Source organism: Lissotriton helveticus, chromosome 3_1 (genome assembly GCF_964261635.1).
Source record: "Lissotriton helveticus chromosome 3_1, aLisHel1.1, whole genome shotgun sequence".
Lineage (NCBI taxonomy): Eukaryota > Metazoa > Chordata > Amphibia > Caudata > Salamandridae > Lissotriton > Lissotriton helveticus.
Window position 1 is genome coordinate 689,630,266 of NC_136061.1, and position 20,767 is coordinate 689,651,032.

The window sequence follows — 20,767 nt, forward strand, 5'->3', positions numbered from 1 at the left end:
CCTTTTAATTACATAATGTGTTTCAAGTTTAATTAATAACTATTGAGACACTATCTTACTTAACATTGGATAGTATATTGATTAATAGCATTTGAGGTATAATTAATAACTATTGAGACACTTAACAACAATCAGTTGTACCATTTACCACCCATAAATTACTTATTAATTCACTCTTTATATATTAAAATCATATATTTATATTATGTCTGACATGTAGTCCGACGACGCAGTTGCCAGCTCCCCTACCCACACTAGTGACTCTTTTAACAATTTTGTTAAAAAAGAGATGAGGTCATGTATGATAGATACTCTTAAAGAAGTCTTGTCACACAAAAGAGCGCTAAGTAATGAAGATGAAACTCCTCATGGACCCTCTTTATCCAAAGCCCTTAAGAAAGTCAAGCACAATGTAGGCACTACTGGTGGTATCGTTAACCCAGTTGACATAGGAGGTCCTAGCACCTCACGTAGTATGGGAGGCCATAGCGCCTCAAAAGGTGTTGGTGCCCCTCGCGGCACAATAAGGTTGGGTGTCCCTAGCGGCGCAATTTTGGAAGGTGCCCACAGCGGCACAACTGGTGATAGTGCTTGTGCTGACTCAGACTCCTACTCTGATGTAGAAGAGCTCTATGATGAACCTTACGACGAGTTCGTATTTGATCTCAATGATAATGATCTGGACGACATGGATCTTAATGCACTTTCTGAGGCGGACTCCTCTCCTTCCTCAAAAGACGCAATTCTCGACCCTCTAGGCGGTGAGATGTTCTCCCCTAACAATATCTCCCGCCCTAACAGCTCTAAATGGTTCCCTCACGACCATGTCGCTAAGTTTGTTACCAAATGGCTAAGAAACACTCTCGAGAGAGATACACAAAATACCATGCGGTCCGAATGCCCGAGACCATGAATTGATGATAAGGTCTGCCAGACCCCTAACCTAGACCCAGACCTGATAAAGTTTTTATTTAAACTGGGAAAGGATCCCAGGAAAGGTCTCGAGAGAGCCCTTAAGGCGTGCCAAGACTGCCTCCTGGATATCCTCGGCCCACTTACCAGAATCCTCGAACTAGCAGAGGAATCTCATATTTCAAATACCCCCCTTGACATTGATCTAGTAAGAGGATGGAGCCAGAGGGCGATTTTGCTCCTAGGCAACGCTAATTCTGGGCTTAATATGGAGAGAAGAAAAACTATCCTCAACAGGATCAATCCCAAACATGGGGACCTCGCTGAGAAAGAGCCCTCCAATAAGCCTAAAGGTCTCCTCTTTGGAGAAGACATGATCAAAACAATCGGTAAATATGTTTCCACCTTCACGGCTCTAGATAGGGCCCAGAACAACATGAGAAGAGTCTTTCTCATCCGGTAGAGGAAGAGGTGCCACTGGTAGAGGCTTCTACCCCTCCAACAAACAATTTTACCCTCAGAGAGGATGAGGTTTGCGTGGCAGAGGCTTCTCTTCCTGTGGAGCATCAAACAACAACTCCCAAAGTAAGTGCCCTTTCTTCTCTTTCCCCTCCCACGGTCGGGGGGAGACTCAAACTCTTTTTTCACGTTTGGAAGAGATTTACACAGGACCCGTGGGTTCGAGAGACAGTCCGGGGCTTCAGGATAGACTTTGTAGACACTCCTTGCCAGACCACTACACCCAGACCTCTAGATCTTCCTTTAGAACATCTAGCAATCGTCAAGGAGGAGGTTTCCTCTATGCTCAAGAAAGGTGCCATTATCGAGGTACCTTGGTCGCAAAGAAAATTTGTAAGTACCCTCTTCTTAGTCGAGAAGAAGGACAAAGGTTGGAGACCGGTGATAAACCTACGGGAGGTAAACAAATACCTCATTTATCAACACTTCAAGATGGAAGGGATCCATCTTCTCAGGGACCTTCTCCTTCAAGGAGATTGGCTGGTCAAATTGGACTTAAAGGACGCCTATTATATCATCCCTATGGCCGAGGAACATCAACCTTTTCTCCAGTTTATTTGGGACGGACACCTCTTTCAATTTCAGGCACTCCCTTTCGGTCTCTCATCCGCCCCTTGGTGTTTCACCAAGGTCATGAGAACGATCGTTTCCATTCTGAGAGCAAGAGGTATTTGACTAATTATCTACTTAGACGACAACCTCATCATGTCTCAAACTCATTCCCAAATTTTGGAAGATCTCAAGGTCTCCATGGACCTCATAGAGGACCTCAGCTTCATTGTAAACAGGGAAAAATCTATTCTGACGCCCTCAAAATCCCTAGAGTTCCTAGGTTTCACTGTGGACACCTCCAGTTGTCTCCTCTTACTTCCCAAAAAGAAAACTGCCAAAATTCGGAAAGAAATCAGGTTTGTCCTGAGACAACAATCTCTCTCTCTCCGAGAATTGGCCAGGCTCCTGGGTCTTCTTTCTTCTTCGATCCAAGCTATCTTCCCAGGTCCACTGAATTACCGTGCTCTCCAGAGGGTGAAAGCCAATGCACTCCGGTCCGGTCTCTGGTACGGGGACCATGTTTCTCTAGACCAACAAGCGAAACTGGAACTCTCTTGGTGGCTGGACAATTTGGACGCCTGGAATGGAAGGGCTATCTTCGGCTCGACCCCGGACTTTGTTTTGGAGTCAGATGCCAGCCTTCACGGTTGGGGAGCACGTCTCCTCGACCAAGACACTGGTGGAGTATGGACCCATTCAGCGTCTTCTCACCATATAAATTTTTTAGAAATGACTGCTGGTCTCTATGCTTTAATGAGTTTCAGACACTCACTTCAGGGCAGATCCGTTCTTCTGAAGATGGACAACGTTTCTGCAGTCTCTTATATCAATCGACTCGGTGGTACGAGGTCTGCAGACCTATCAGATCTGGCCAAGGAACTCTGGATGTTCTGTCTGGAACACAAGCTTGCTTTGAGGGCGGAATATCTTCCAGGGAAATCCAATACCTCAGCAGATTGGAACTCGAGATTCCTTCAACATTTCAGCGATTGGAAACTCGATGTCACAATTTTCAATTCCCTGGATCATTTCTGGGGTCCTTTCGATGTAGACCTTTTCGCCAGCCGGTTGACCTTCCAACTCCCTCAATAGTTCAGCTGGATGCCAGACCCAGGTGCTCTGGCTGTGAACGCTTTTCTGCAGTCTTGGGCTCCTCACCGCCCTTACGCATTTCTGCCATTCGCCATGATCCAAAGGGTTCTGCAGAAAGTGAGACAGGAACAGTGCTCTCTCGTCCTGATAACTCCTTTCTGGCCGACTCAAGCCTGGTTCCCCACAGCTCTGGAACTCTCTTGCGACGTTCCCTTCCTGATTCCCGCAACTCAGGGCCTCCTCATAAACGCAAAAGGAGAAGATCATCACCTGGTTCTTTCAGGGAGTTTAAACCTTCTTGCCTGGAGAGTGTCAAGCAATCTAACCAATTGTCTGGACTTTCGTCGTCTGCTCTCACTCTCCTCGGAGAGTCATGGGCACCAGGAACCCATTACAGATATAATAACATCTTGAAGAAATGGTCTGGTTGGTGCTTGGAGAGGAACTTGGATCCCGTGGAGGCTCCTATCGTTAATATAGTTAATTTTTTGGTAGAACTCTTTGACAACGGTCTCTCCTATAGATCAATTAATTGTTTTAGATCTGCAATTTCAGCGGGACATTCTCTCGTGAATGGTAAGACGGTAGGTAAGAATGTTATCATTTGTAGAGTTCTTAAAAGTATCAGGCTTAAGAGGCCTCCTCGCCCTAAATACCAATCTGTTTGGGATGTTAAACTTCTGCTTGACCTTTTTTGTTCATGGCCTGACAATTCTCTTCTTAACAGGAAATGTCTCTCAATTAAGCTTGCCTCTCTTCTGTGTCTAGTGTCTTGTCGCAGAGTATCAGATGTGAAAGCTCTGGACATCTCTAATAGATGTTATGACATGTTTGGTGTAAAATTTGAAATCTTTAGGAGAACTAAAACCATGTCTGACTTTATCTTTTACCCACGTTTTGATTCCTGCAAAAAACTCTGCGTGGTTGATTGCATGAAGGAACACGATTCCAGAATGTCTAATCTTCGTCCCCCTGATGCAAACCAACTTCTTGTATCCTATGTAAAACCCTTTAAACCCATCTCATCTGCTCTATCGCTAGGTGGGTTAAATTAGCTATGAAATTTGCTGGTATTGACCTGTCTAAATTCCAGGCTCATTCTCTGAGGAGCGCAATGGCCAGCAAGTCATAATGGTCTGGTGGTAAGTTGGATGCTATCCTTAAGGCTGCTTATTGGTCTTATGCTTCTACCATTGCCCAGCATTATTGTAAACCAATTGAACATGTTTCTGACGTTGTTATTCAAGGCTACCAACATGCATAATGTAGCCTCCTGTCTTGTAATGAAATTACAAGACCTCCCTGGAGGGAAAATGAGGATTCATTTGGTTTACAATGTTTCATGCCTTTTTTTAACCTTATGTTATCCATTTCTTATTGTGCTTTTCTGAAGGTTACTGTGTGCCTTTCTTGATTTGCTATATTTTCTTTTCAGACAATTCGAATTGATGAATCTCCATGGATCTTCCAATGTTCGCCAATACTTCGTTCAAGATTAAAGATTTATTCTTCGTTTGCAGCTTGACCTGTCGTTCGAGGCCTTTAAAAGAGGCTGATCTTCTCTGGCACATGCCTTTTATTGATACTATGATGTCACTTTGTTCTTGTTCTAGTCTTTGTGATGAAAGCGGCTGTTTGTGAGCTGCATTAAAGGAATAATGCATAATGTTAGCCTCCGTGTCTTTAATGAAATCCCGATTCTCTGGTCATGTTAATAGGAGAATAACAATTGTCATCACACAGCATAGGGTAGCCTCAGGCTCTGGCTGCAGTGCAAAATAAATCTGAGCTTGAGGAACTCAGCCATGTGACATGCCAAAGCTAAGTCTGTCAAATAGACTCTTGCAATTACATCCTCTCTGGAGAGTAGTAATCACCAGGAGACTACCCCACAGTGCCCTGCCCCTTGCTCAGACTGAGTGATGATGAATCCAGGGGGCGGCCAGGGGGCGGCGACTTCCCTGTTGCATTTCAAAAACTGGAGCCACCTGCACGGCACCCTCAGTGACAGTTAATTCAATTCAACTAAGTCAGTGATTGAATGATGATTGGCAAAATAGATGTTTTTGTGTTACTGCAAGGTGTGTGCTCCCCTGCCGGCATAGAGTGAGTGTCTTCTCTTCTTCTCCATACTGACTCGAGTAGTATTGGCACATCTGCCTTTTTACCTCCTCCAGACACTGGACGGACAAGAATACTAATCCCTAGGGTCCCACTCTTCCTCGTTTTTTATTACCCTCGCATCAACATGTCACACACAGACGTGCTACAACTATATAGAGGTCCGCTTGTAATTAAAAGCTATACTGCCCTTCTTACAGCCCCATCCATAGGGGTCCACCACTTTGGGCTACCCTCCCAGCAGCAACTGTGACGTGGACCGGTTGGTCTTCTTTGACCCCCTGGCCGTGTTGGAATTATCACCGGCCTCGTGCCCTGAAGAAGTCACGGGATAGTTCCCTTTTGTGATGAAACACGTGCGACTGGTTGTTTTTCGTTGTTGCATTATTAAATACTTTTGAACAATACACTGGTATCGACCACGGAAATTGGAACAATACGAGACATTTCTACCATTGTTTTATCCTCATTTCGTGTGCCCAGGACAGTATTATCAAATACTTGAATTACTAATGATTTTAGGGGCATATTTACAAGCCCCTATCACCATGGGAACATCACTTTTTGCGACGTTATCGTGGCAATAGGGGCTTCGTCTTATTTACAAGGCAGAGTTAAGCCACTTAATGTGGCTTAATGGTGCCTTGTAAATAAGACCCCCTTTCACCCAATGCTTAGCGTGAAAGGGGTGGGCAGTGGGTGTTGCGGTGGGCGTTTCCCCTGCAACACCCCTTGATTTTTATACTGCCCCTATTTACAAGGGCAGCGTAAATGGGAGGCAGCGCACATATTTAGACAAGGGAAAATCTGGTCTTAACTTGGCGAAACAAGGAGAAATGCTTTATTTCTCCTCGTTTTTGGAAAACGCCTTGGATTGTTTAAGTTCAGGAAGGTGACCCTTCCTGCACATCAACAATCTTTTATAAAAATTTACATTTTGTACCTTCAATGTGTGCTGCATTAAGCAACATACATAGAAGTGACAAAACGACATTCCAAGATTGTTTATGTGCAGGAAGGGGGAGCTTCCTGTACATAAACAATCTTTCCCTTTAAAGTGTAGCGCCAGCGCAGGGGAAATGCAGGGCTGCACCATATTCTTGTAAATATGGTGCCGCCCTGCTTTTCTGACGTGGCGGAGTGTGTTGTTAAGCCAAGGAGGCTGTCGACACTATCAGCCACTTCTGTTGTATTTATATTGAAAGAATTTGCATCAAAACGAAAAAAGTTAATGGGAAGGTTGATGCTGCATCTCCGTGACTAACTTTTTAATGGTTAGTTTTATTTCGCAATACGAGGCTCCTGCCAGGGCCAGAGTGGAAACCCAAAGCAGCCCTGGCAAACATTTTCAGACCAGTCCCCATTCTGTGCACACCAAGTGCAGTGAGTGAGCCTGACCACTACAAGGGGGTTTTGGGAGGCTCTCCCACCCAAGAAAAGTTTGGAAACAATGGTGCATTCTAAAACACATTTATCATTATATATTAAATTGTATTAGCTTTTAAAGAATAGTAAATGAAGACCTGACTATGCACCAGAATACAACAATCTTTCTGGGGGTTCTTCAATGATTCCCCCACTATCACCTTCCAACAGTGCTTCTCATCTCTCCATAAACTCTCTGTTATTATTATTATTATTAAACTCATTTTTAAGGTGCACAAATCATCCCCCCAAGGGATCTCTTGGCGCCTGAGAAAGAAACAACTGGAGGAGAAGTGCACAGTCAATTTTCCAAACAGCCAGGTCTTAAGTAGCTTTTTAAAATGAACAAAATTAGTGCAGGCACGGAGAGACTCAGAAAGCTTATTCCAGTGTGTTGGGGCCAGGTAGGGAAAGGCACGTCCTCCCATTTTGACCTTCTTGATTCTCCTGCCGCATAGCAGGTTGCGGTTACTCGACCTGAGTTGTCTTCCTGGTTGGTAACGTTCAATCTTGTTAGCCAAATGCGACAAACCCAACCTATGCAGAGACTTGAAGACCATACAAAGCAGTTTAAAAATGGCATGCTTTCTTATGGGCAGCCAATGCAAAAGTCGCCGCAGGGGAAGGGAGGGAGTTCGCGCTGGTTTATCCAGTGCCAGGCGGGCTGCGGTATTCTGCACCACCTGGAGCTTGGCCAACAAATTCTCCCTCACGCCCACCAGCAAAGCAGTGCCATAGTCCAGGCGACTCATTAAAAGTGCCTGGATCAGGGTTCTTCTTGCCGTCAGAGGGATCCAAGGGAAGATCTTTCTGAGCGACCTCAAGGTCCCATAGCAGGTGCCTGCTAAAGTTTTGACCTGCTCTTCCATTGAAAGATTGCTGTCCATTTTGATCCTTAGGTTCTTTGCCCATCCCCTAGGGGCAGGGGGTTCCCCTAATTCTGTTGTCCACCAGTCGGTACTCCACAATTCTACTACTTTCCCAAATAACAGAATCTCCGTCTTAGAGGAGTTCAGCTATAGAAAATTGTCTCTCATCCATTTGGCGATGGCCCTCATGCAGCCAATAAATTTGGCCTTCGTTTCGGCTGAATTGTCCCCAATGTGTACTATCAGCTGCGTATCGTCAGCATAGGAGATGGTTTCAAACCCATAATTTCTGACGATACTGGCCAAGGGGGCAACGTAGATATTAAACAACGTTGGGCTCAAAACAGAGCCCTGAGGCACCCCCTTGTCCACAGCTATGATAGACACAAATGAGCCCATCTGGACAGCTTGAGTTCTATCTGAGAGGTAACTCTGCATCCAGTCCAGTGCCGATCCTCTGACACCAATCTCTCTAAGCCTACATAGCAGGATAGTATGAGAGATGGTGTCAAAGGCTACTGACAGATCAAGCAGCACCAGCATGGCTGGAGAATCGCTGTCAAGCATCATCCTGAGGGAATCTGTGACCTCTAGGAGGGCCGTCTCAGTATCATACAAGGCCCGAAAGCCAGACTGAGACGGAACCAGGATGTTATTCTTTTCCAAATAGCTGGCCAACTGTCGATTTATTATTGTTTCCAGAATCTTAGAGCAGCACGGGAGGAGAGATATTGGCCTATAGTTCTGTAGGTCCCTTGGGTCTGCTGATCCCTTTTTCAATAAAGGTTTCAAACGGGCTCTCTTCCATATACGTGGGAAAGTTGCCGTTTCAAGTGAGATATTGCATATCTCTACCAGTGAGTCAGCAATGACCGATGCTAACTCCGACATAACTGCTGGTGGTGCTGGATCTAAGACAGATCCAGATTTCGCCTGGGCCAAAAAGGCACCAACCTGCTCACTGGTAATACTGGAGAAATGGTCTAAAGTCACGGAGCAGGAACTTAATTGGCAGGAGACTCCCTCATAAGCTCTCACTTCAGAGCCAAAGACATGGTAAATTAGATCAATTTTATTAATAAAATGCATCGCAAGGTTATTACAAAGCTCCTGCTTTGCTGGTGAAAGTGGGTTGTTCTCCCTGGGATTGGTGGACTCCTTTAGAATAACAAAGAGCTCAGGCGAGGAGTCCTTAGCTCCTTCAATACGAGCCCCTAGGTAGGTTCTTCTGGCTGTATTACGACTATTAAGATAGTTTCTGTGAACCTCTCGATAACTTCTCTCGTCTAATTCGGACTTAGACTTCCTCCATTTCCTTTCTTTTTTTTTGCACAAGGCTTTTTCTCTCTTAAGAGTGTCGAAGTACCAAGGTGCAGGGGCTGCCCTGGCCTGTAATTTAACCAGCTTCCGCGGTGCGATAGAGTCGAAAGCCTCTGGAAGGGAGCCCTCAAAGAAATCTAACGCCTGGTCACAATCCTCGGCTAGCTTAAGTAAGGGAGGGGTATAGACCTTGCTAAAAGCAGAGGATGTTACTTTTTTCCCCCTTCTGCGAAATTCTTTATGAGGTTGTAAAATTCCCCTACTTTTAGGATGGGCCCAAGCAAAGTTCAGACTCGCATGGTCCGTCCAGCCGAACTTCTGAGGAGATTCGACTAATAATTCGGGAATATTAGAGAAGATGTTGTCCAGAATATGGCGACATGTATTTCATTTGTTTGATAGCATCTCTCATACCGTTGTAGGATGTCAGAGCACTTTACATCACACACATAGAGATAGTGAATCACACATGTAAATCAGTGCATACAAAATGTTACATATGGCAAAGGGGACTACAAGGTGTTGAATTCTCATATCATTCATACTGGTAGCCATTTTTAAAGAGTGCTTTGTCTGGAGAAGCACAAACTCAGGATTCAGATCATAACACAGTGGTTAGCATTGACTGTGACAATAAAAATGTATTTCCACCCAAATAAACCTTTTTAGCAGCATCAGGATAATGAAAGACTGGGAAAAAACATAAGTCACTAACTTGTACCTTGCAAGAAGCACTTTGATGACAGTTTATAAGTCACTGTGCTAGATTACGAGTGTCACTTATGAACTGCACAGTAACAAAAGTATCTCTGTGACAAAAGCAGTAACCCACTGACCTATGCACATAAAACACTGGTTTTTAAAATGCATGGTACACGTTCTTTGCAGTAGGCATATTAACCCTCGTTGCTACATTAGATAAGTCAAAGCTGCCACTGGACAAAACTCTCATCTCTCTCTAGCAGGGACATTAATCACTGGCGTTATCTTGACACTTTTATTGTGCTTTGAAAACTGCTAATTAAACAAGATTCTTTGCAGTGCTTTTTAAACTGCTGCCTGCGGACCCCCTGGGAATGTGTTAGGGACCCCTGGGGGTCCGCGGACCACAGTTTGGGAAACACTGCCTTAGGGGATACTAAATATTATGGCTGATGCATTGCTGTAATATCTTGTATCACCTACGTTTCATGGATTACCCTTCAGCCATTGACCACTTGAAGTCGCCTTTTACTTGATAGCAGACTACAGTAACTTTTCACATTTTTTACATTATTTCACAAGATTGTATGTCCGGTTCCGTTAGCGGATACCATATATAATGGCCTATACCGGCTATAATATCTGATATCTCTTGTGTTTCTGGGGATAGAACTTACCAGTATTCAAATTGAGATGGGCTCATGTTGGATGGGTGAGAACAGTGTTTCTATGATGAATATAACCCTTCCTTTTGCTTTCCAGCATCGTTTACTATGGGGATACCAAATATTATGGCTCACACATTGCTGTAATTGTATCCCCTGCGTTACATGTGTTACCCTTTAGCCATTGGCCACTTGAAGTTGTCTTTTATTTGATAGCAGACTACAGTATATTTTCAATTGTTTTTACATCATTCCACAATATTGTACGTCCGGTTCCTTTAGGGGATACCAGGGGATACCATATATAATGGCCTATACCGCCTATAATATCTGGATGCCATTCCCTTTGTTTCTTGGGTTAGAACTTACAAGGATTCAATTAGAAATGGTCTTATTTTGGATAGGTGAGCACAGTGTTTATATGCTGAATATGACCCTTCCTTTTGCTTTCCATCATCTTTACTATGGGGATACCAAATATTATGGCTCACGCAATGCTGTAATATCTCGTATCCCCTACGTTCCATGGGTTACCCTTTAGCCATTGACCCCTTGAAGTTGCCTTCTACTTCATAGCAGACTACAGAAACCTTTCAAATTTTTTTATCACTCGACAAGATTGTACCTCCGGTTCCCTTAGGGGATACCATGTATAATGGCCTATACCGGCTATAATATTTGGTATCCCCTGTGTTTCTTGGGGTAGAACTTACCAGGATTTAATTTGACATAGTATTATGTTGGATGGGTGAGCACAGTACTTGTATGACAAATAGCGGCCTTCCTTTTGCTTTCCAATATCGTTTACTAAGGGGATACTAAATATTATAGCTCACGCATTGCTGTAATATCTTGTATCCCCTACGTTACATGGGTTACCCTTTAGCCATTGGCCACTTGAAGTTGTCTTTTATTTAATAGCAGACTACAGTATATTTTCACATTTGTTTACATCATTCCACAAGATTGTACATCCGGTTCCCTTAGGGAATACCATATATAATACCCTCTACCGCCTATAATATTTGGTATCCCCTTTGTTTCTTGGGTTAGAACTTACCAGCATTCAATTTGACATGGTCTTATGTTGGATGGGTGAGCACAGTATTTCCATGGCAAATAGTATGCTTCTTTTTGCATATAGCCAGGTTCTGAGCTGGGATGGGGCAGTGAGATAAATAACGGTGATGGATCAAGCCCTGATCTTTGGACTGGGTAAGAGTGGTCTGCTTAATTCAGACACTCTGTTCATCACCACCCCCTTTTCTGTATCGTTTTTGGCCACTATAGGTGTGGCAGGGTATACTCAGACATGAGTCCCTTTCTCACTGCTCCATCAGGATTCAAGCAAGCCGGGCCGAAGAGGCTGAAATGCCAGAAACCGGTCCCCGGTAGCTTGTCTCCTTTCTGGTGAAGAATTGGCTTGGTAGTTTGGTCTGCCCTGTTCCCATGATGCACTGGGCCAGGGACAGACTAATTTGCATATAGCCAGGTTCTGAGCTGGGATGGGGCAGTGAGATAAATAACGGTGATGGATCAAGCCCTGATCTTTGGACTGGGTAAGAGTGGTCTGCTTAATTCAGACACTCTGTTCATCACCACCCCCTTTTCTGTATCATTTTTGGCCACTATAGGTGTGGCAGGGTATACTCAGACATGAGTCCCTTTCTCACTGCTCCATCAGGATTCAAGCAAGCCGGGCCGAAGAGGCTGAAATGCCAGAAACCGGTCCCCGGTAGCTTGTCTCCTTTCTGGTGAAGAATTGGCTTGGTAGTTTGGTCTGCCCTGTTCCCATGATGCACTGGGCCAGGGACAGACTAATTTGCATATAGCCAGGTTCTGAGCTGGGATGAGGCAGTGAGATAAATAACGGTGATGGATCAAGCCCTGATCTTTGGACTGGGTAAGAGTGGTCTGCTTAATTCAGACACTCTGTTCATCACCACCCCCTTTTCTGTATCTTTTTGCTTTCCAACATCGCTAACAACGGGGATACCAAATATTATGGCTCGCGCATTGCTGTAATATCTCGCATCCCCTACGTTTCATGGGTTACCCTTTATCCATTGGCCACTTGAAGTTGCCTTTTACTTGATAGCAGACTACAGTAACCTTTCACATTTTTTCATCATTCTGTAAGATTTTACATCTAATTCCCATTGGAGATCCATATATAGTGGCCTATACGGGATATAATATCTGTTATCCCCTCTGTTTTTGGGGTTAGAACTTAACAGTATTCAATTTGACATGGTCTTATGTTGGATGGATGAGCACAGTATTTCTATGGCTAATAGCACCCTTTCTTTTGCTTTACAACATCGTTTACAAAGGGATATCAAATAATATGGCTCACACATTACTGTAATATATTGTATCCCCTACATTGCATTGGTTACCCTTTATCCGTTGACCACTTGAAGTTGCCTTTTATTTGATAGCAGACTACAGTAAATGGTCAAATTTTTTACATCATTCAACAAGATTTTACATCCGGTTCCCTGAAAGGATGCTAAATATAGTGGCCTAAACCGTCTATAATATCTGGTATCCCTGGTGTTTCTTGGTTTAGAATTTACCACGATTTAATTAGACATGGTCTTATGTTGGATGGATGTGCACAGTATTTCTATGCTGATTATAACCCTTCCTTTTTCTTTCCAACATCATTTACTATGGGGATACCAAATATTATGGCTCACACATTACTGTAATATCTCGTATTCCCTATGTTTCATAGGTAAACCTTTAGCCATTCACCAGTTGAAGTTACCTTTTATTATACAGCAGATTACAGATTTTGTACATCAATCCTACAAGGTTTTACATCCGGTATTATTAAGAGATACCCTCATATAATGGCCTATACCAGCTAAAATATCTGGTATCCCCTGTGTTTCTAGATTTAGAACTTACCAGTATTCAATTCGACATGGCCTTATGTAGTCTGGGTGAGCACAGTACTTCTATGCCAAATACCGCCCTTCCTTTTGCTTTCCAACATCATTTACTATGGGGATACCAAATATTATGGCTCAAGGAGTGCTGTAATATCTCGTATCCCCTATGTTGCATTGGCTACCCTTTAGCCATTGGCCACTTGAAGTTGGATTTTATTTGATAGCAGACTTCAGTATATTTTCACATTTTTTACATCATTCCACAAGATTGTACGTCCGGTTCCCTTGGGGAATACCATACATAATGGCCCATACCGCCTATAATATTAGGTATTCCCTGTGTTTCTTGGGTTAGAACTTTCCAGGATTCAACATGTGTTTAATGTCGGCCGCATATAAATTACATCTTGGGCATTTTGTCTACCCGCTACTTATAGTATTACCCGATGACCATTTAGCGATTCTATCCGGAGTGTAATATAAAAGGCATGTCATGCGATGTTGCTGCAGTTTTAAATTAGTAGCATGTACAGCTGTGTCTATAATACTGAGAGCTTGTGATATAGTGCCAACCGCTACAGGCATCCCCAACACCCTACTCCAGCGATCTGCTAGTCTCTCGCAATCGTCTGATCTACCACTGTTGAACCATTTATAGACCCTACTTATCAGAAATTTTGATTCAGCTGCATAGAGAAAACCCCATATCTCAGAATCAATTATATTTTCCAGTTTTAAGTTTTTCAAGAACTAATCCTGAATCTGATAATACTTAAAAAGCATAAACTCTGGTAACTTATGCTTCCTCTGTAGCCTCTCAAATGAGACAAAGCCTTTATGATCATATACATCTCCCAGACATGTAGTTCCACATCTAGCCCATTTCTGCCATAGCGGTAGCTCATTATTATAAAAAGAGATGTTACCGCATAGCCAAATAGCACGCCAAATATAGATATCATCCCGTTCGTCTTGAATTTTACCCGTTTAAGATAGTTAGGGTCGTTAGCTCTATACAGAAACATATAACTCTCCCCGCCAATATGAACTTGTGACTGAAAATAGTATTGGCCGGACTAGTAAGACTACGTAGACAAGTGAAGCAGGCTGACCAGAAGTATGTTTTAAAATCTTGGAACTCTTAACCACCTTGACTGAAAGAGTGTTTCAGCCGGCCTATTGCTCGTCTTGCCTTCTTAAATCCCCATATAAAGCTACCTAGTGTTGTATCCAATCTTTTTTAAAAAGCATTTGGAACACGTAGCGGAATAGAACGAAAAAGATAGAGAAATTTAGGGAAAATCTTCATTTTGATAATATTAACTCTGCCGATAATCCCAATAGGCAGTTTATGCCATTTTTTTAAAGACTTGTTTGTCTCTTTTAACAAAGCATCATAATTTAGTGATAATATACTGTCAATCCGTGCTGCTATCCTAACCCCTAAATAAGTAGCAATTGGACAGGCTCCCTGAACTGGTATCAACGGTTTGTCAATAAGAAGAACTTGCGTTTTATTGACGTTTAATTTATAGCCTGAAATGAAACCAAACTGACCTGCTGCCTCTTTTATCGTTTTCAATGCTTCTCCTGGTTCCGTTGAAAAGACCGCTATTTCATCTGCATATGGGATGACCTTAAGAGAACTTGTCCCCGACTTAAAAGCGCTTATTCGCGGATTTTCTTGCAAAACCGAAATGAATGGCTTTCTATAGAGAGCAAATAATAAAGGTGAAAGAGGGCATCCTTGACGGGTGCCACAGAGTACCGGGAAAATGGACGATTGCAAGCCTGAATATTCCAATTTAGCTCATGGTTTATCATATAGAGCTTGTATCTGCTTCATAAATTGACCCTTAATCCCAAAAGCAAGAAGCACAGCCCACACAAATTCCCAAACCACTCGGTCAAATGCTTTTTCTGCGTCTAATGAAATCATACCGAGTGAGGTGGGTCTTATGTTTACCAAATCAAAAGCAGTTACTGCCGTATTTACGTGAGCAGTAGTGTCTCTCCCTTGAATAAACCCATGCTGGTGGGGAGAGGCCAGACAAGGCGTTATAGGGGCCAAACGATTCGCTAGAATTTTAGCATACATTTTTGCATCTGCATTTATTAGTGAAATTGGCCTATATGATCCACACTCCAGAGCTGGTTTGTTTTTAAAAAAAGAGAAAAAACAGTCTTCGTCATATGCCAAGAGTCAGGAGTTCTACCATTAGTTCCAACAAACTCTATTACCTGACTGAATCAACAGAACATCCTTAAAAAAGTTCTAGAATTCTAGGGAGAAAGAATCTTCTCCCACTGCCTTGCGTGGTGGCAGCAAAAGACACACAATCTGGACTGTTCTCATGAGGCACAGGGTCAAGACTGATTTGCATATGGCCAGGTCTAAACTGCGATGGCATGGTGAGCAAAAGAATGATGGATTTAACTCAGATCTCTTGACTTGGGGTGAATGTTTTGATTTGTTTTGCATTTCGTCCATCAATTGTGTGTCTTTTGCCTGATGGCAGAGCACCAATTGCTAGTTCTATCTCATTGGTTGAGATACCCTCATCGAGAGAATCAGATACCTCATTCCCCATCTTTCTTAAAGAACTATTCTGAATATAGCTGCAGATGTCCTCATGCGTTGGCTGGATCGTTGGAGTATGCAATGTTTGATAATAGAGAGCAAACTGTTCTAATATCTATTGTGAATACTCGTATAGTATATCATTTAGCCCCTTTATTGCTTTTATATGAGCCTTGGCCTGATCATCTGCCACTTTATAAGCAAGGACTTTATCTATTTTCTCCCCAAATTCCTACTGTGACAAGCTTTATTGTATCTTCCCACACTTTTCTCTCTAAATGTATTCTTCAGGATTGAGCGTAAATTGATTAAAGTAAAACCCAATCGTTCCATATCCTCCGTGGCCTTCATAACAGCCTCTGCGTGACGATCTTCCACCACCCGAATCGATAATATAGTCTCTTTAATTGCGTTTATTCCCTCCTTATTTTGCTGACAGATGTATTTTTGGGTATACCCTCTAATAACAGCCTTGCATGTGTCCCACACTGTTATAGGGGTAGCCGATCCTACATTTTCCTTAATAAAAGTCTCTAATTGACCCCTAATCTTGACCACATACTCCTTCGTTCAATAGATACCTAGAAAATTAGAAGGGTCTGGGTACCTTATTCTCATCTGGAATTTTAAATGTAAGAAGAATAGGGTTGTGCTCGGAAGTCACTTACGGACAGATTTCCATACCCGTTGACCATACTATAGACTCCGTAGCCCAGGCCATATCTATCTGTGAATATAATTTGTGTGGGGCAGAATAATAAGTATAACCTGGTATATTAGGGTATAAGGCTCTCCACACATCCCTAACCGCCTTTAGCCGCGCTAGTTCTCTTATTGCAGCTCTTGTCCTCCTCATTCTTTGAAATGCTCCCCATCGTGTTGTGTCAAAGCCATAGTCCATGATACAATTAAAATCGCCCATCTCTACCCGTTCCCCCTCCCAGTTCAATATTTCTGCATTTACCACATCAAAAATAGTAGGGTCGTCTATGTTCGGACCATATACTGCACAAAAAAAATATTTCCTTCCTTTTATCGAGATCAGTGCCATAGCCCACCTTCCACCTTTATCTGCCATTTTTTTGCCAATTAACCCCGCAAACCATTTGTGCTTTAATATGGCGACCCCCCGTATAGAGGTGCATTGTGCTGTGCACACTATCACTTCAAAGCCGAACTGCTTTAACAGCCCACAATCTTTATACGAAAGGTTTCCATCAACATAACCATTTGGGAATTGTACATTTTTAGTTCCTCTGCTACCAATTGCCTCTTAATCTTACTATTCAATCCAGCCACATTCCATGCTAAACACTTAAGCTGATCCATATAAAAAACATAGCTCTGTCAGCCATACCCTCCATTTTTATTACTTTATTACTGTTTTCAACTGCTTTGCTAACCTTTTTATTCCTTGTTGCCCTCCCCTTTATTTTCCCCCTTTTTTGGGCCCTCCCACTCTCCCCTCCACCCCTGCCTCCAGCAAGGGCGGCCCCATCCCCTACAACTCTAGGTGTAACAGATTTATATATCAGAACAATATGTGCATGAAAGTTGCTTCAAGTATGCAAAGTAGCACTTTGCGCTCCTTTGCACTACTGTGTGTCAAGTGAGCAACCCATGGGTGGTAGATGACATTTCCATACTACCACCCATGGTTTTTGATGCAAAGCTCTATCTACTAACAATGATAGTCAGGGCTTTGCACCAAAAACGTACTCCTTGAGGCAGATGCAAAGTAGAAGATTTTTTTTTTGTTGCAAACTACAAGCTTTGCAAGTGTGCTGCATTGTATAGCAAGTTTTAAAGTATATATGAGTATAATTCCAATACAAATCTTATGCTAGAGAAAAGATACACACTTATTTGCACATATTTGCACTATGGTGCAAAGGTGTGTGCATGAAGCTAGGCACTCTAAAAGTCTGCCAATACTTTGGAAGAGAGCAATTGTGCCATATCTTAGTAAATAGGGCAGTGCCGTAGCCTCTCCCTCATGCAACACATCACAGTTAAATGCAGCAAATTTAATTGCTGCTCTTCACTGCATTATGAATTGATAGGAGCCTGCCCTTATGCCTCTTTCGCTCCCACTGTGTGTATTGATATCCACCAGGTCCCTCCCTGCCTGTTCTCCCTGCCGGGCAGTAACACTGTGGAACAGACTTATTAAAATATAGTGCAGCAAAGCAACCAAAGCTGCTGTGCTGTGTTGCACTAGGGGGACAAAGCACTGCAGAGCCATATTTATCAATGGCTGCCTAGAGCCATGTACACGCCTTTGCACCATAGTGCAATGTTGGGTGTGTGATGTCTGTATGGGCTTTGCACTAGGAAGATATCCTTCAAGTACAAAATACTGTAGTTAGAAAACTTTCTTCACATTCCACACGATGGGTGTGTGCTGTACAGTGCAACGTGCAAATAATGTGCGAAATGTATGGGCAAAAAAAGCATTGCTTTTGTTTAACGTCCTCCCTCATGGTGGCTTTATTTTTTTACATAAAGCCAGGTGTGACTATCATTGTAGATTTGGGTGGTTGCATTGGAACTCCCACATGGAACACCCATTTGAGGAATGTTGCGCAGAGCATACCAACCGAGAGAGGCGTTCATTAAATGAGCTCTATGTGCAGCAGAAATCCTTTGTCTGTTCTTGGACTTTGACTTCTTCAATATTATTGGGTTCTTTCCTCCGTTTCTTCTTTTAATTGTGATCAACTGTTTGCATGGCCTGCATAAACTGTAGAGCACTGTGGGCCTGATTCACAAAGGTAAAATTGCACTTTTGTGTACGTTTATGATTGTTTGCTATTCACATAGGGATTTATGAGTAGCAGCTTTACGAGTGCAGAGTCACCGCCCATAAAAAGAAAGGTCGTTTTAAGTGTGGAGACTCCGCACTCGTAAAGATACCACACCTAAATCCTCCAGTTAGTAGCAAACAATCGTAAACTTACATGAACGTTTACCTTTGTGAATCAGGTTAAATGAGTTCACACTACACACAGAGCACTTGTTATAATGATGTGTATGCTGCATACAAATACACAGGAACATGAACATTTTTGTATAGAGTAAATTATTTGCTCTTATTTTCTCTGTTGACTTGCTGTGCCGTGCAATACATAATTGTTTGGTATTATATGAATTATGATCTCCTATGATACCTAATAGGACAGATTAATGGGAGCACATCCACACACAAAGTAGTCGCCTTGAATGCCATGGACTGCTAAGGTAAGATGGGCTTTTTTTTAGACTAGAAAATATGTTTTCCTTTCTGTATTTGTTTTTGATTGATAATGGCCCGTCAACTTCCACTACAAAAATGTTTTGTACAAACCATGACAGAACAAAACTAGAGTTGCCAAAGCCAAAAGCTGGTTACCAATTATAGACCTACTGGCTTAGTCAATCCTTATTTCTTGCTGCTACACCTTCATTGTTGTTTTCCCCATGTTGTTGCTTGTTTTCTGTCACTGCCAGGACCTGTGAGCTCTGCAAAGCAAAGGCCTCTGGAGTTTACATTTCCAGCCCTAAATTCGGTAAAGGAAAACAGGTCCAGGCCGTTCTGCCCTCTGCTGGTAATCAACGGGATAACACTGCCCGGAATCATTGCTTTCATTATGTGGTCTCTTTTTAAGGCTGTGTAGGTGTTGATGGCTGAGTGCCAGGTACAGGTTGCCTTGACACTTTTACCTGCTGTATTGAGAAATCAGACACCCCAGAATCTCGTTTTACATCTAAAATCCAGTGACTCCTATAATGCCAGCAATTTTAAGAAATCCTGTCCCTTTAAACGGGAAGAGGCAGTCTCCAGTGTAGTGTATGTTTATTTTTCCTGCTTCCTTGTATCATGAAAACGCTGCTTGGCCACACAAGAGAGCGAGAAAAGTAAACATACACCACATGGAGATCCATTTTTTTTTTATCCTGGATAATTAAACCATGCTTCATTCAATTTGGTCTCTCACCTACCCCAGGACGTCCTTGCTGGCACAAATTAGCACAGTGGGTATTGTCACGGGCAGAAGTGCTGCACAATATTTAGAGATGACGCTGATCATGATGTCAGATTTCCAAAACTAACAAAAGACTTAGATGAATGCCAAGTATGAGAGCACTGTTTATTGGGTCTGCAACTGCATCATTTTTAGGCTTCGCTTGCACAGCACTTGCGCTGTGCTTGTGAAATCTATTGTGTATATTATAAAACTTATAAGGGGCTTACATCACTCTCTTACTTCTTATTGGTTCATGTGCTTGCCACTAACTTTTTCTCTGTTTCTATTGGTTGTTGCATATTATTTCCTGTTGTTCTGCATGCGTTTGCTCTTATCAGTATCCCAAGACCCAAGTTCCTCTTTTCATCCGACAAACTTCTATGTGAGGCTACTCTCTTAGGCGTGCTTGTACAGAATGTTGAGCCGAAGCTGAAACTTGAACCTGGCTCCCTAGTTCCCAGGTCAGCAGTTCTGGCTGTTACGCCAAATCCTCTGTCCTTCCCCATCCCTTCTATTTTCAGTACTCTTGTTTAGCAATCGCTGCTGGATCACTTTGCTGCTGTTTCTTGCGGGCCCCCTCTAAGTCTCAGTCTACGGCTCATGCTCTGACTGCCCCTCTTGCATCTGCTGCTGTTGTTGCTGCAGAAACCTCCCTCAGTACAGCCCCTCCTTCCTTCGGCAATGACGGCTGGGTCACTTCGCCGCTGCTCCCCTCATGTCCCCCTAGATACAGCCCCCCTCTCATTCTTCAGCTGCTAGAGTTGTCTCGTTCTCCTCAGAGGATGTACAGCCAGACATAGGAGAAGGACCGAGAGCTGTGCTTGGTGGTTCAACTTCGATTTCATGTCCATGAACAGTCGCCAATGCAGTCCCCAGGAAAAACCTGTTGCATGGTGCAGCAGGTGCAGTGGCACAGGGTATACAAAACAACAAAGGGGAGGTAGAGGAAATAGATACATTGACTTGTCTTCCAAAAAATGACATTGAAAACTAAAGAGAGTTAGTTAGTCCTTAGATACTTCTTTCTTACTGTACAGTTTTCTGGGAGGTAGAAACATTTCTTTAAATAACCCTCACCCACTAGTGTTTTTCCTTGGTGGTA